Genomic DNA, 15,381 nt, shown 5'->3' on the forward strand with positions numbered 1-15,381 from the left:
GTTTTATATATTTAATTTTATATTTAATATTGGATCAATTTTATAATTAAAATTGACCGTATATTATAATTATTAATCAATATCATATATTTTATTTTGGATAATAATAAATTATGGTACTTTTATTTATACATTTAATTTTTATACAAAATTAAATTTAATCAACAACTTAGTAAATTATAATATTTTTTTATAATTAAAATTATTATTTAATATGACATATATAAACTTTATGTCATATTTTAATATATATTCGTATTATGTTATATTTTTTTTTTAAATTGACAAGTAATTCACTTATGATTTTTTATTATTTATAAATTTATGTCAAAAAATTTAGTAATTTCTATGAATTAATCTAAAAATCATAATAATAATAATAATAATGATGATGATGATGATGGTTGAACAATTCTAATTATCATTTTATTATATATAATGAGATTAAAAAGTTTAATCAATAATTACGATATCTTAAAATTCGGGCACCCGATTCATACGAAATTTAAATATATACAAGACTCTATGCATTAGATCATATCAGACGGTATCATTTGACCTGAGTCAACGATACACCGTCTTGAATGATTACTCTTGTGTTTCGAGTATGATACCTCGACATTCGTATATCCAATAAATTTAAACTTTACCAAATGTATTTTTCTGTAAGTTTGATCATACTTAAAGGTATGATCTGAATTTTGATGGCCCAATTAATCCATATTATTCAACAATGTAAGATGATAGTTAAATCAATGTTATACTAATATTTATAAATATATAAATTTTTCAGATTATGAACATATATTAATTTCAATTATATTTATGTAAAAATTTAATGATTGAATTCATGATTTAAAAAAAAATAATACTACTAATAATAATAGTAGTAGTAAATATAAAAAGTCAAAAACCCATCTCTTTCTCTCTCTTTTTCTCGTTTCTTCTTCCATTTTCTCTCTCTCTTCTCTTTCTATCTCCATTCTTTCTCCTTTCTCATTTCCTCCCCAAACCCATCTCTTAGAACCCTAGCCCCAAATTCACGGCAGCAAGGACGGCGACGAGTACGGCTTCCAGGTAATCCTTCTTTCTCTGTTGCATTCTACTTATTCTTCTTTTTCTTGGGTTTGGGTGTGTTTTTAGTATCATGTATTTTCTATAACCAAAACAAGTTGAAGAAAGGGTGAAAGTTGCGAAAGTTCATGACTGTTGTAGCAGTTTATATGTAAGATTAAAGTTCTATTATCATACTAATCGGATTCAGTGGCACATTGATTTGTTTAATTCTTGTTGTTGGATTCTTGAATACTAACGGGATTCTTTATTTGTTTAATACTAATCGGATTCTTTATTTGTTTAATTCTTGTTTAATCGGATTCAGGGGCACATTCAAGGGCACTATGATTTGTTTAATTCTTTATTTTTCGATTTTATGCTTTATACCTCGTTCTTGTGCGATATTTTCTACTATTCTATTTTATCCTCTATTTACCCGGCGTTAGTTTGCATAGGCCTCGATATCCATTTGATACTTTGGTTGATTTGGTGAGCAAGCATAAGATCTTGAGTTATTGTTGTATGATTATAACAAGAATTGTAATAACTTAAGTAATCAAAATCAATGGTGATTTATTGATTAATACCCTTACTGATTTGATATTTTGGCTTGCAATCAGCCATTTCTATCGGTGATACAGTCAGCCAATTATGTGGATCAATACTGTGCCAGTTAGTTTAGTATCAGGCTGATCAAACTGCTAGTAAATACACTATTAACTAAAATTGTCAGGGATATCATCCATTATCCACTGAAGTAAACATGGCCTTAGTGTTTGTTTTTTCTTTTCATATTGGTTTTTGGAGAAAAAGTGTAATATGTAAATATTTTTAATTTGTTGTACATGTGACTGACTCTTTAAGGGTTATTGTGCAATTTTTTATTTTTATTTTTTTAAATTTGGGGTGCTTCAATCTTTATGAGAGGCATGTATTTTGTTTCAACTTTTGACTTGTCAGTGCAATAATTTTGGTCTATCATCTATTTCTTGCCTTAGTTTAAAAATAATGGATTCTTTAATTGTAAAAGATTTGTATATCTGCTTTTAAAACTATTACACAAATTGTGAAATTGCAACATGAAATGTTTGGTTAAGCATCTCAATAAGAGTGCCAAGTGAGTGCAATAAGAATGGGTTTATCTTTGCAGAGATTTCATGCATTTGCAAATATTCATAAATAAAAAATAGGAAAACATAAGTCAATATGGATATTAAACCAATCACAATAATCATTTCAATAGTCTAAAAAAAGTTGAAGAACCGCATTAACATGCGGTTCTGCCTAATTCTCTCACACTTTTCGAATATCCCCATTTTTGTAATCTTTTATTCTTTTTATAATAATTTCCAAATAGAATAAATAGATGAAGGTCAACTAAATTGATTGTATAAAGACTTCTAACTGCGGCCCTTTTATTTTCTTTTGTTCTTTTAGTGAAAATAGGATGGATAGACTTGGATCAAAGAATATGGCTATTGCTTCCGGTACTGGGATATGACAACCAATTTCAACAGTGGGACCCACCGAGATCGATGTTATTATGAATCAAGACTTGGAAAAGGTTTCTTCTCTACCCATCTCTTCTTGAAAATCTTCAAGAAATATTGGTAAATACTCTTACTTGTAAATTGGTTGCAGTTTCTTGAAAATGCAGCATTGTGTGAATGTCGTGAAGAAGCCATATGACGGGAGGAAGTACTTGGTAGCTTGAATCAGGTTAATCTATTTTTAATCTAAACAATCTTGTTAATCTTTTCACTAGTATTAGATACCTAGGTTACTCAAATGCAATTATCATGCAGATCGTCAAGACATGGATCAAAAGTGTCAGCCGCGCCAAAGGTCACAGTGATTGTACAGTGCGCCACGCAAATGCGAAGATATTCACCTTTGGCTCTTATCGCCTTGGTGTATGAATTTTCTCTCACTTGATATTCATTTTCCTTATTTTAAATTGTTGAACTTTTTAAATGTTTGCTTAAACATGCCTCTCATGATTAGGTTTCATTCTTAACTTAAACTGATAGGTACATGGACCCGGTGCTGATATTGACACATTATGTATTGGACCAAAGTATGCCGACCGAAATGTATGGCGGACTTCCCTTTTTAGCTGTGAACTTTGCTTATTGAATTTTCCTGCTTTGATGAATGGAAGAAAGAAAATAACTCTATTACATACAGAAAGACTTTTTTGGTGGGCTTCAGAAGATGTTGTCTGAGATTCCTGAAGTACAAGAGTTGCATGCGGTACCCGACGCTCATGTTCCAGTGATGAAATTCAAGTTCGATGGTGTTTCCATTGATCTCCTCTATGCAAATGTGTCCCTCTGGGTTATTCCTGAAGTATGAATCTTGTCTTTGTAGTAGCCTTTATTTTCATTCCAGGAATCGGTGCTTGTTTTAAGAATGTGATGCAATAGTTAGAAACCATTTTCGGATGATGTTGAAAAAGTTTGACTGCTTAATAGATTTGATCTCCTCACTGGAGCCTATATCACTTATATCTGAGCTATGTACTGTTGTTCAAATAATCATTGAATGTCTTAATTTGAAACTTGTGCTTTTGGATATCCTATAAATTCTTTCTGTCTTGGGTATCTGTTCGATTCCAGGACTTGGACATATCTCAAGAATCTATACTGCGATATGTGGGTGAACAGACTGTTCGCAGTCTCAATGGTTGTAGGGTGACTGATCAAATATTGCAGCTCGTCCCGAATATTAAGGTGTGTACCACACAATTATCTGTGAAGTACTTTTTTAACATGATTTCTAAATCACATTCTTTTTCCTCCTTTAGACGTTTCGGACTACTCTGCGATGTATGAGGCTATGGGCTAAAAGGCGTGGAGTATACTCAAACGTGAGGAATTTAAGCGAGCAATCCTTGCTTTTCTATCACTCATGAATATAAACATAATACTCGAGCATTCTCATTTCTCGGTCTAAGTCTTTCTCCTTTCATCTTGCCAGGTTACTGGTTTCCTAGGCTGTATAAATTGGGCATTGCTCGTTGCTCGCATTTGCCAGCTATACCCAAATGCTCTACCAAGCACATTGGTGTCGAAGTTCTTTTGGATCTACATGTGGCGGTGGCCAATTCCTGTGATGCTGTGCCCAATTCAAGAAGGATCTTTAAGACTTCCTTTCTGGGATCCTAGAAGAAATTACAAGGATAGATCACACCTCATGCCGATAATAACTCCTGCATATCCCTGCATGAACTCAAGCTACAATGTGTCAACAAGCACACTACGAGTCATGATGGAAGAATTTCAGCGTGGAAATGAAATTTGTCAGGTTATTCTTCTGCAGCAGTTAATCCCTTTTAGCCAACAAAGATTCGTCTTCAAATGGAATTTATTCTGTGACCTGTGCCCTGGAAAGAAGCTCCTTTGTTTGCAATTATTGTATTTTTCTCCAAATTTTGCTTTTTAGAACCCTCGTTTTTCATTTGTGCTTCTTTATTTACTTCTAGGATACAGACTTGTTTGCTATGTGGCAGTTCAATTAAATTCCATTGTTGTTATGGATGTAGGCAGTGGAAGCAAAGACAGCCAGCTGGGATACTATGTTTCAGCCTTTCACTAACTTCCAAGCGTACAGAAATTATCTGCAGATAGACATTGCAGCAAAGAATGAAGGTGACCTGTTGAATTGGAAAGGTTGGGTCGAGTCAAGAATACGCTTGCTTACGCTGAAGGTTGGTCGAAACGTTCCTTTTAGGTGCTCTTTCCCAGAATTGGAAAGGTTTGTTTGGTGTCTGTTTCCGTTGGATGATTTCTTGGTGTCATTTGATAATTCCAGATAGAAAGGGACACGGGTGGTTTAGTTCAGTGCCATCCTCACACAGGCGGTTTTTCGGACAAATCAAAGCCGTTTCGCCACAGTTATTTTATGGGTTTGCGAAGGAAACAAGGCACTGGTCCTCAACAAGGCAAACAATTTGATGTAACGAGGTCGGTGGAGGAATTTATGTACGACGTATACGCATACTCATCCTTGAAGCCAACAATGTGGATTGATGTATGCCATGTGAAATGGAACGACATACCTAACTTTGTCCCCTGGTGGAGTACGCCCCCCCAATCCAGCAAAGAAGCGATTCGCCAAAAGGTCACTTGCATCTGCCTTCCCAGAAACAGAGACTGTTACGAGCATGAAGAAGATGAAACAAGACGAATTCAATAGTCCAGTTGGCTCCACAGAATCTTCCAGCACACCAAGCAATGTACCTTCGCCTGTTAGCACAGTGGCTAGCCAACGATTGGAGCAGGATGTTTGCAAAATGGAAATTTCAGAGAGTAGATGTAACGACACTGAAATTGCTGGATTTGGTGAAAGTGGATCCCGTTCTCTGCCTGCATCTTCTTCTGGTGAGTCTTCTCCACCTGGTAACAGTCGCCAAGGTTCTTCAGACGACCATGATGGGCTTGTAGAAAGCGTACAACCGAACAGTGAATTTCAACTCCACCGTCAGGCAAATGAAACTCAACCATTAATGTTCATCACTGCAGAGCGAGCTGTAGCGTGGAGTGGAACCAATTCTAGTTCCAGCATTCAAATAAATGGGATCCTGGAGGAGCTTGAGGTCTTGTCAGCTTACCTTTTTTGCTGCTGTCTCTTTGTTTCTTGTTCCTTTGTCCGGTTTTGCCATAGTAAAATGCCAAGCGGTGATGCTCTTCCAATCCTACATTTACTTGGAATCATAAACTTGAATTCAAATTTGGCAAGACCTGGAGTTTCTTGCAATTGAAGAAGAAGCCTGAAGCGGCAAACCGAGCAGTACTCTGAATGCGATCGCCTGCTATGTCTACAATTTGATTCATCAACTATATATGCACAAGGGAACTGAGATGGACTTCTGACATTTTCAACTCTTGGATGTAGTTTTCTGAACTCTCTAGGGCGTCCGCTTCAGCAAATGTGGCAGCCCAGAAGCCTCTTATCAGGTATTTTTCCACTCAAGTCGATAGGGATTGAATAGACGACGTGCGATTTCACAACAATTGTTGCACATTGTGGTGTTTATGTTGAGTTCATATTATAAGTCGACTCATTTCTTTGCAGATTCAACTTCACCTCTTTACCAAGGGCAACCAGCAACACTGCATGAAGAGATTTGTTCAGAGAATGTCTCCAGAATCATAGTTAGGATTTCTCTTTAGACTCTTGGTCTAAGAAATGTAATAGTTGCTTAAACTTTGATGTTGTAGACGAGCCAAGGTAGCTGGTTAACAAAAAGTACCTTGCACCTACGATTTTGGTCATGGGTTTGAGTCACTCTGGAGGGTAGTTGGGGAACCAGCACTGATCCTCCTAAAAATATGTTTGTCGATCACTACCATTAGCGTTCAAAGTAAATATTTCAATTAAGAATATAATCTATTTATATATGAAACACATACATATATAAATTCAATCAACTGAGATCCAATCCAAACCTAACATGACCTACCCATCCATTTTCCACCCATAAGTGTGTGTTGTTATCAAATACATAATGGGCTCCATTTGCATGGAGGTTTATTGTTAAGGGTTGAAATTTGAATGCATGAACCTGTCCATTTCTCTGTAGGCGGTGAGTAACCTTCATTTGATGCTCTCTCTCTCTCTCTCTGCGCTTGGGCTTAACATAGTAATTAAAAATAAAGTTTTATTTTGAAAATAGTAATTAAAAATCAATTACAATATATTATTTTAATTAAAAATAAAGATTTTTTTTTGAAGCAGATGAATTCAATCCCATACGGGCTACCTTTTTCTTTCTTTCTTTTTATTTTTTTAAAATGGAAAAAAAGGGAACCACATGTGTAAAATATATGAAGCAATATCAGAATTGGCAGATAAAACATTCAGATTTATTTACGTATAAAAATGAAATTAAAATAAAACATGTTAATATTCCTATGGTATTATGAACCCTTTTTCGTTTTCTCTTTCTTTCTTCTTTTTTTAAGGGTTGTAATAGAGATAAGGTCGGAGAGGGCGATATGAATGTCGATGGATGGCAACATTAATCTTTTAATAAATTTTGTCTCTCTTATAATCCATGCGTGTGATAGAGAGGACCTGTATTTGTCCTTGTTTATCTTACAGCTTTTTTCATTATGATTATTTAACGAATAACACCAATTATTTAACTAATATCCAAGAGCAATCAAACAAAAGTGCTCGATATTATTTGTATATTAATTAATACATTTATTAGGATAAATGACGACCACCCCTCCCGAGGTTTGCAATAATTACAAATATCTTATTTTTTTTTTGAAAAAAATTAATATCCCCAATATTTTTCTAACAATAAATCAATTCAATTAGCCTCCTTTAGATTTTCATCAATTTCTATGATAATCTCACCAAAATATCTTTTTAGATTATGAATTATGATTTTACATACTTTTTTAAACTTTTTGAATTTTTTTTAATAATTATTATGCCCTAGGAATTATTTACTTTTCCCACCCATGATGGGGAGGATCGTATTATTTGGCGCTTGAATGGTGGTATTTTTACAACGGCGGCAGCACACCATCTTTTTTGTCTTTAAGGACCCAAGGTAGGCTGAATTTCACATTCTTGGGTTCTTTCAAGATTCCCCGCAACCAATTTATCTTAAGGCTTGTCATTTTGGGGAAGTTGTCTAATGTTGACAAACCTTGCTGCATCACACCGGTGGGGCATGTGTCCTTTGTCAAGTTGGGATCTTGGAAACACATGAGAATTTATTCTTTCAGTGTCATTATGTTCATCAGTGCATTGCTAATATTCGGAGGACTTGAATTTAATCAAACCATTTGAATTTTATTCCATTCTGGGCCTAATATTTAACTTGGACCGCCCAAGTGAAAGTTAAGTTTGTTGTAACTGAGACCTCATCATCATAAGATTTCTGCATGCATCAATTTTAATCATTGAGTATAAACAGATGTATTCCAAACACATCATACATTAAAATATACACCACATGCAAAAATAGGCCTAGCACGCCTCTGTTGGATAATCACAAGCCCAATCCTAAATGACCCACTGAGCCCGCAGTGAGTCTATGGTTAATCTAGGGTGTGCCACTAACTATTAGAAAATAGTAACCTATTATTATTTTAATAGGTTTTCTCTTTGTTCTTCTTCAGTCGTGAGTTCCGCTGAGCACCGTCCAACGGGCCTATGCCTCCATCTCCTTGGAAGCTTACATTTATTCAAAATAAATAAAATCTCACTTTTCAAACCCCAATCAAAAGTTGGGGGGAGTACAAAAGGAGGGAGAAAACAACCTTATTACTTCAAGGCAAAAAAATGATAGAAGGAATTAAAACAAAGAGGCGCGCAGGCCTCACCCAACAAAAAATTAAACCATGCATTCAGCTAATGGGCTTTTTGATCATCCCCATTGTTTATGCAATAAATAATAATGAACACATTAATATCAAATATAAATATGTTAAACAACTAAATACAATCCATGTATTTAACAATAGATATCCAATATCAAATACCAAAAATATAATTAAATGTAGAAAATAATATACTAATAATGTAATTAAAAAATGAATATCAACCATACATCCGATGTACAATTTTTTTTATTTGTTTGGAAACTGTTTCCGAATTGATTTAAGGCACAATTTAATTCAGAAAAAATTAATTTAACTAAAATTAAAATTTACCAAAATTAATAATTTCAAAAAAATTACAAAAAAAGAACAATTCAATTTTCCGAAAAGAACGACACAAAACGGCCTACCTGTTCGGACCGCAGACGGCCGTCTTCTATTTGCCGCACGTGCACGCGCACACTGGGCTTGCGCCTGTGTTCTGCTGCCCTACTGGCACACACACCAGCTGGCGAGCCTGAGCATGCCCTATTGGGTAGTGTCTAGCCGACAGGACAACAATGGCTGTTGTGCTTCATTTTTTATTTTTTATTTTTTGAATTTCTACAATTAAAAAACTGAAATAAAATCATGCATTTACAGAAAATCCTCAAAAAATTCATAGATATCCGTAATTTAAAAGGAAAAATTAATAGATATTTTCTAAACACATAATCATGCTTCAAAGTCATAAAACATGCTTTGTAAAAGCAAATTAAACACGTTGCTCATGCTCAACACATATAACATGTTAATCCTAAAGCCAAAACACCGAACCAGGCTATGATACCCCTGAAAGAATGGTATGGCCAGGGAACGCGAAGGAAGCATAAAATAAAAAATTATTTAAAACGGTTAAAAATGGGTGCTCCCTTTGAAATTTTTGGGCGTTCGGTGTTTTTCTAAAAACATAATAATAAATGTATGAACATGCTAGACAAGTGGCTAGACGATGAAGCAAAATGCATAAAAACACAACATGAAACTTTTTACCATTTTTTTTTCTATAGCTTCGCATCAACTTGCGTTGTTCTCTTTAGGGTCTCCCCTTCACTTTAGGATCTAAATTAGAACTGATTTAATTTGTCCACCCACACTAAGGAATAAATATACTTCTTTTTCTATTGCTAGATAGAACAAATAACAAAAGAAAAACAACCCCAAACTAACACTGTTGTTTAGTGCTTTTGGAATATTTTATATTCTAACTTGAATCCAATTCAATGTAGAACAAAAAGGAAAATATTTTTGGAGAGAAAAGAGAGCAAATTTTGTGGCTCATGTGCTAGTTATGCATGATATGTGTGTAATTTTGTATATTACATACAATTGAATTTAAAATTCAATAACTACTAAGTTTGCCCCAAGTCGACCTATATATACACATACATATAACCTCCAACCATGATGAAATAACCACTCCTTTATGTTCATCATGGTGAGGAGCTTCAACTCGTTCTTAGCTTGCTCCAACCTCCCTCAAAGGGCTAGGACTTCCAGTATGGATCAGGCTTGATTTAATCAAATTAAATTAAGCCCAACCAAAGTCTATTGGACAATAATTAATTGAATTAATTTTAGCCCAACTAAGTCAAAATATTTATTTAATCTATTTAAATAAATTTAAGTCCAAGCACTAATTAATTGATCCAATTATTAATTAAGCCAAATCTAATAAATTAATCCATTTAATGTATATGTGTTAAGCCCAAAATTGATTAATCCAATTAATCAATTCTTGAGCCATGTATAAAATGAATTATTAAATAAATGATCCCATCATTTATATATTCTCCTTGAATTAATTTTAATCCAATTAAACTAATTCATTTCTTCTCAAATTAATTCTACCAATTCCATAGTGATTTGTGTGTGACTCTTTAGGTACACCCTTAGTTAGACTTGGGCGTTGTGTCTAACACAAATAATTAATTAAATAAAATTTAATTAATTATTTTTAATTAACCATTAATCAGAAATGCCTGTTACCATAGGTGGTTGTCTAGCAACGATCTATGGTGCTAGAGACTAGGTGAATGTTGCGGTGAACATTTAGGTTTTCAAGTTCCATACAGGTGCAGTCCTTCTGTCGACCATCTCTTGGCTTTAGCCTAGGGCATGGAATTGGGGTTGGTTCCCATCCTGCTCTAGGCAATTATGCTGAGTAATTGAGATGCACTTACTTTATTGATCGACAAAGGAAATCATTTTCTATTCGACCAATCGCTATGCCATAGACTTAGAGAAGTCTACACCATCTTAAAGTGCATAGAAGATATATCCATCATATACTGATAAGGGATGAATTCTGTCTTGAAATCCACCATCCACACTACATTATCCAACTACACTGTACAAGGCTTATAATGATTATAACGAAGATATAGTCAACTCCCGTCAGATCTAAGATATAGCCATTACATGCATGCTACTGTTATGATTCCTGAAGTCCATGGACTAATCCTGTACTATTGGAGCCAGGAATTCAAATCATACCAACCAAGCCTCCAAGGTTTCCATATGATGGTTCCCGCGAGTTAGTTCAATCAGCTAATAACCTTGTAAACTAATCCACTAAAATTGCATAGACATTCCATGTCTATCGTCGATGAAACATGACACTCATCTAATGAATTTAATACTTAGTGCAAGTCTCTTTAGTACTCTCGTTTGCCAGTCTCGAGGTATTCGATTTGGAACATTTCAAACCAACCCTAAAAAGTTGATTTCATAACTGCCATCTAATGCCCAGTCCAGCTACATGGGTTATTCAAGTAGTTTATGGACATTTGTTGTGGCGTTAAAACGCCGTCTAATGTAAATAGTAAGCATAACAAATACATGGTGCCACAGATGAATGCTTACTACATTCATCAAGATAATATCACATTCATAAGATTGCTAAATAATTTCCAAAATCGTCGATCCAGTTGGCTTTCTGATCACCATGATGAAGATAATGGAGTGGTTATTTCATCATGGTTGAAGGTCATATGCATGTGTATGTACAGGTTGCCTTGGAGGCAAACTTGGTTGTTATTGAATTTTGAATTCAATTTTATGTAATATACAAAACTACACACATATAACGTATAACCATCACCTAAGCCATGAATTTACTCTCTTTTCTCTCTAAAAAAATGTTCTCCTTTTTGTTCAACATTGAATTGAATTCAAGTTAGAACATAAAAAATTCCAAAAACACTAAACAACAGTATTAGTTTGGAGTTGTTTGTCTTCTTATTCTTTGTTCTATCTAGCAAAGAAAAAAGAACTATATCTCTTCCTTAGTGTGGTGTGGACAAATTAGAGGGGTTCTAATTTGGATCCTAAAGTGAACGAAACGGGAGAACGTGAAGGAAACAATGCACGTTGCTGCTCAACTATAGAAACAAAAAGGTAAAGTTTCATTTTTATTTCTATGCTTTTTGTTTCATTCTCTAGCCACTTGTTTAGCATGTTTATATATTGATTGTTATGCTTTTGACAAACACCGAATGCCCAAAAATTTCAAAAGGAACACCCCTTTAAACCGTTTTAATTATTTTTTTATTTCACGCATCCGTAGTGTACCCGGGCCATACCGATTCTTTTAGTGGTATCAGAGCCCGATTCGATGTTGTGGCTTTAGAATTAACATGTTATTATGTGTGAGCATGAACAACGTGTTTAATTTACTTTTGAAAAGCATGGTTTTGTTTTTAGAAAATATATATCAATTTTTCTTTTAAATTATGGATATCTATGCATTTTTTAAAAATTGGATTTTCTGTAAATGCATGGTTTTATTTCAGTTCTTAATGCAAAAATTCAAAAAAAGAATTTGAATAACTGAGTTGTACGGCTGATGTTGTTCTGCCGGCTGGTCACTGGCCAGTAAGGCGAGCGGCAGGGCGCGCACAGACCGCTGGTAGGGCACCATGCAGCAGGTCGGAGCCCCGGTAATTGCGCAAGCAGGAGCACCTCGCCCGTGCGCGCCCCATAGTAGTCGGCCGTCTACTATTCCCAACGGTTGGGCCGTTTTGTGCCATTTTTTCCAAAAAATTGGATTTTCTTGATTTTTGCAATTTTTCTAAATTTGTTAATTTTAGCTAATTTTAATTTTAGGTAAATTGGATGTATGGTTGATATTCATTTATTAATTGCGTTATTAATATGTTATTTTCTGCATTTAATTATGTTTTTGGTATTAGATATTTGATATCTATTGTTAACTACATGGATTGTATTTATTTTTATAACATGTTTATATTTGATATAAATGTGTTAATTATTATTTCTTGGATAAATAATAGGGATGATCACAAAGCCCATTGGCCTAATACATGGTCTAATATTACGTTGGGTGAGGACTGCGTGCCTCTTTGTTTTAATTCCTTCTTTCGTTGTTAGCCTTGAAATAATAAGGTTTGCTTTCTCCCTCCATTTGTACTCTCCCAAAACTTTTGATTGGGGTTTCCAATTTTAGTTGTAATGAGTGTAGTTAGTATTATGAGGTCCATTTATTTTGAATAAATATAAGTTTCTGGTTATATTTATTGCAGCAGCTGCTGGCTGGCTGTGAGTATTTTGCAAGCTTCATATATAACCTAGTCACAAGATACCAAAGAGCCTTAACCTAGCAAGACTCCTTCAACCATCTACCACCTTTATGCCACACCACACCCGAGGAGGGGTTTTGACTCCTTAACCTAGCCATGGTCTGTTTGATTCGCTCATCTCCAGATTATGTGACATGCTACAGGGGTGGGCGATGACGAATCTATCCCTCTGGAGGGAGGCTGGCCTTGATTCGAAGTGTGTTGCAAGTTATGCCTTTATATCTGGTTCAAGCAATTCACCCACCTAACTCTGTATTGATAACCATTGAGTGCATATTCAATGGTTTCTTTTGGGGCTCGTACAATGGCCGTCGGCATATTCATTGGTCTTCATGGGATAAGATGTGTAGCCCAGTAGCAGAAGGTGGTTTGGGTATTCGGAGTTTGGCGGAGTATGTTCGGGCTTTTTCCATGAAGCTTTGGTGGCAATTTAGGCTGAAATCATCCTTGTGATCAAAGTTCTTGCATGACCAATATTGTAGGACCCTTCATCCTACTCATGTGCCGTATAATCACAACCATTCCTCTGTTTGGCATCGCCTGTGTCGCATCAGGGATCTGGTGGAACCTCTAATATTCTGGACTTTCGGTCAGGGTGCAGTGTCTTTTTGGCATGGTAATTTGTTTGGTGAGAAGCCTCTAGCCTAGCTAGTTTGTGGGGCCCCCGACACTATGGAGCCGGTATGCTATTACTGGCATGAGGGAGAATGGAATGCCCCCAGAATTTTCGGGATAGTCCCGCCACAGATTGCAGCGGGACAGAGGGACAAAATTATGTGGGCCGCGGCGAGTAATGGGACATATTCCACAACATCGGCCAGGGAGAAAATTCGAGGTGTCTCCTCGATGACAGCTTTTTACATATATATGGCACCGTTCCTTGTGGCCAACGGTGTCTGTCTTCTTATGGCGGCTTTTCCAGGATTGGATCCCAGTGGATGAACGCATGAAGTGAAAGGGATTTAGCTTCCCATCAAAATTCTAATGTCGTGGGGCAGAGGAGAGCATCTCTCATCTGTTTGTTGAAGGGGCAGTAGTACGAGATGTGTGGCTGCATTTTGCTAACGTCTTTGGACTTCAGCTTTGTGAAAGGGGGGACCTGCTTCGTATGGTTCACTTTTGGCGATACTCCACTCCATTTCACTCAGATTTGCATATTCCCACTTTGGTACCATTTCTGATTCTATGGTCTACTTGGATGCAACGAAATGCTACAAAATATCATGGGGTACATTTTACAGCCACGAGAATCATATTGAAGGTTCAGCACCAGCTTCGCACATTGTATGCCGCACGGGTCATGACGAGCACACAGTGGAAGGGGGACTTGCACCGGCAGTTGGCTATGGGTTTCTGCTTCAGGCCGATGGAGCCTCGGGCACCCAGAGTGGTGCGTTGTAGTACCCACAGTCTGGCATGGTTCAAGCTGAATTCGGATGGGTCCTTGCTAGGGAACTCCGGACTAGCAGCAGCGGCAGGCATTATTCCGGATGCAATTGGACAGGTGCATCTGGCATACCAGTTTGCTTTGGGTACGGCCACTAGTGTGGTCTCAAAGCTTACTGCTATGTGGCGTGGTTTAGAGCTAGATCGAGCACACAGTTTAGCACCCATAGTGGTTGAGGTGGATGTTACCGTAGTTCTCCAACTCTTACAGTCACGAGTATCTCGGATGTGGGAGGTGTAGCATTTGATCATGCGCATTATGCAGCTCTAACAGGAATTAGGATCGAACGTATGACATGTTTTTTGAGAGGCTAATGGAGTGGCTGATCATCTTGCGAAGGACGCCGCGTCTCGACAATTGACTCGAGTTCTGTATCAGGAGGACATTACGGGAGTACTGCGAGGTATTATCAGACTAGATAAACTGGGCACTCCCTACATTCGCCGGTGAGCTTGAGTGATGCTTTGAGATTGATTTTTGGTCGGGCATTGGGGGAGAGATTGGCGGGGGCACTAGGCAGCAAGTCAGACCACGGTATAAAAGGGATGAGCATGTCTACAGATCAAACTCTATTTAATTTCTAGAGTTGGGTAGACTTTGTTTTTTAGTGTTAATCATTGATTTTGCACATAGATTAGAATTTCTTTCACTATAAAGGGAGTAAGTACTCCTTGTTTACTGCTTTGAATTGTACATTCTATAATTTTTTTTGAGGTAATAAATAGGTAGGGGTCCGCGAGACTACCAGCCTAGGCACAGGCGGCTTTTTGAAAAAAAAAAAAACCTAGCCATGGTCTAACGAAGGACTTGGGCTTGTATTTTAATGGACCGAGCTTGATTAATTAAAATTAAATCAAGTCCACGTCTAATGGACTTTAACTCAAACCTAATTTAA

The 15,381-nt window shown here is 36.2% G+C and overlaps 1 pseudogene; it reads left to right on the forward strand.

The window, feature by feature from the left end:
* On the forward strand, positions 937-6,441 carry LOC105162302 (annotated as a pseudogene).

This window comes from Sesamum indicum, linkage group LG5 (assembly GCF_000512975.1).
Source record: "Sesamum indicum cultivar Zhongzhi No. 13 linkage group LG5, S_indicum_v1.0, whole genome shotgun sequence".
Lineage (NCBI taxonomy): Eukaryota > Viridiplantae > Streptophyta > Magnoliopsida > Lamiales > Pedaliaceae > Sesamum > Sesamum indicum.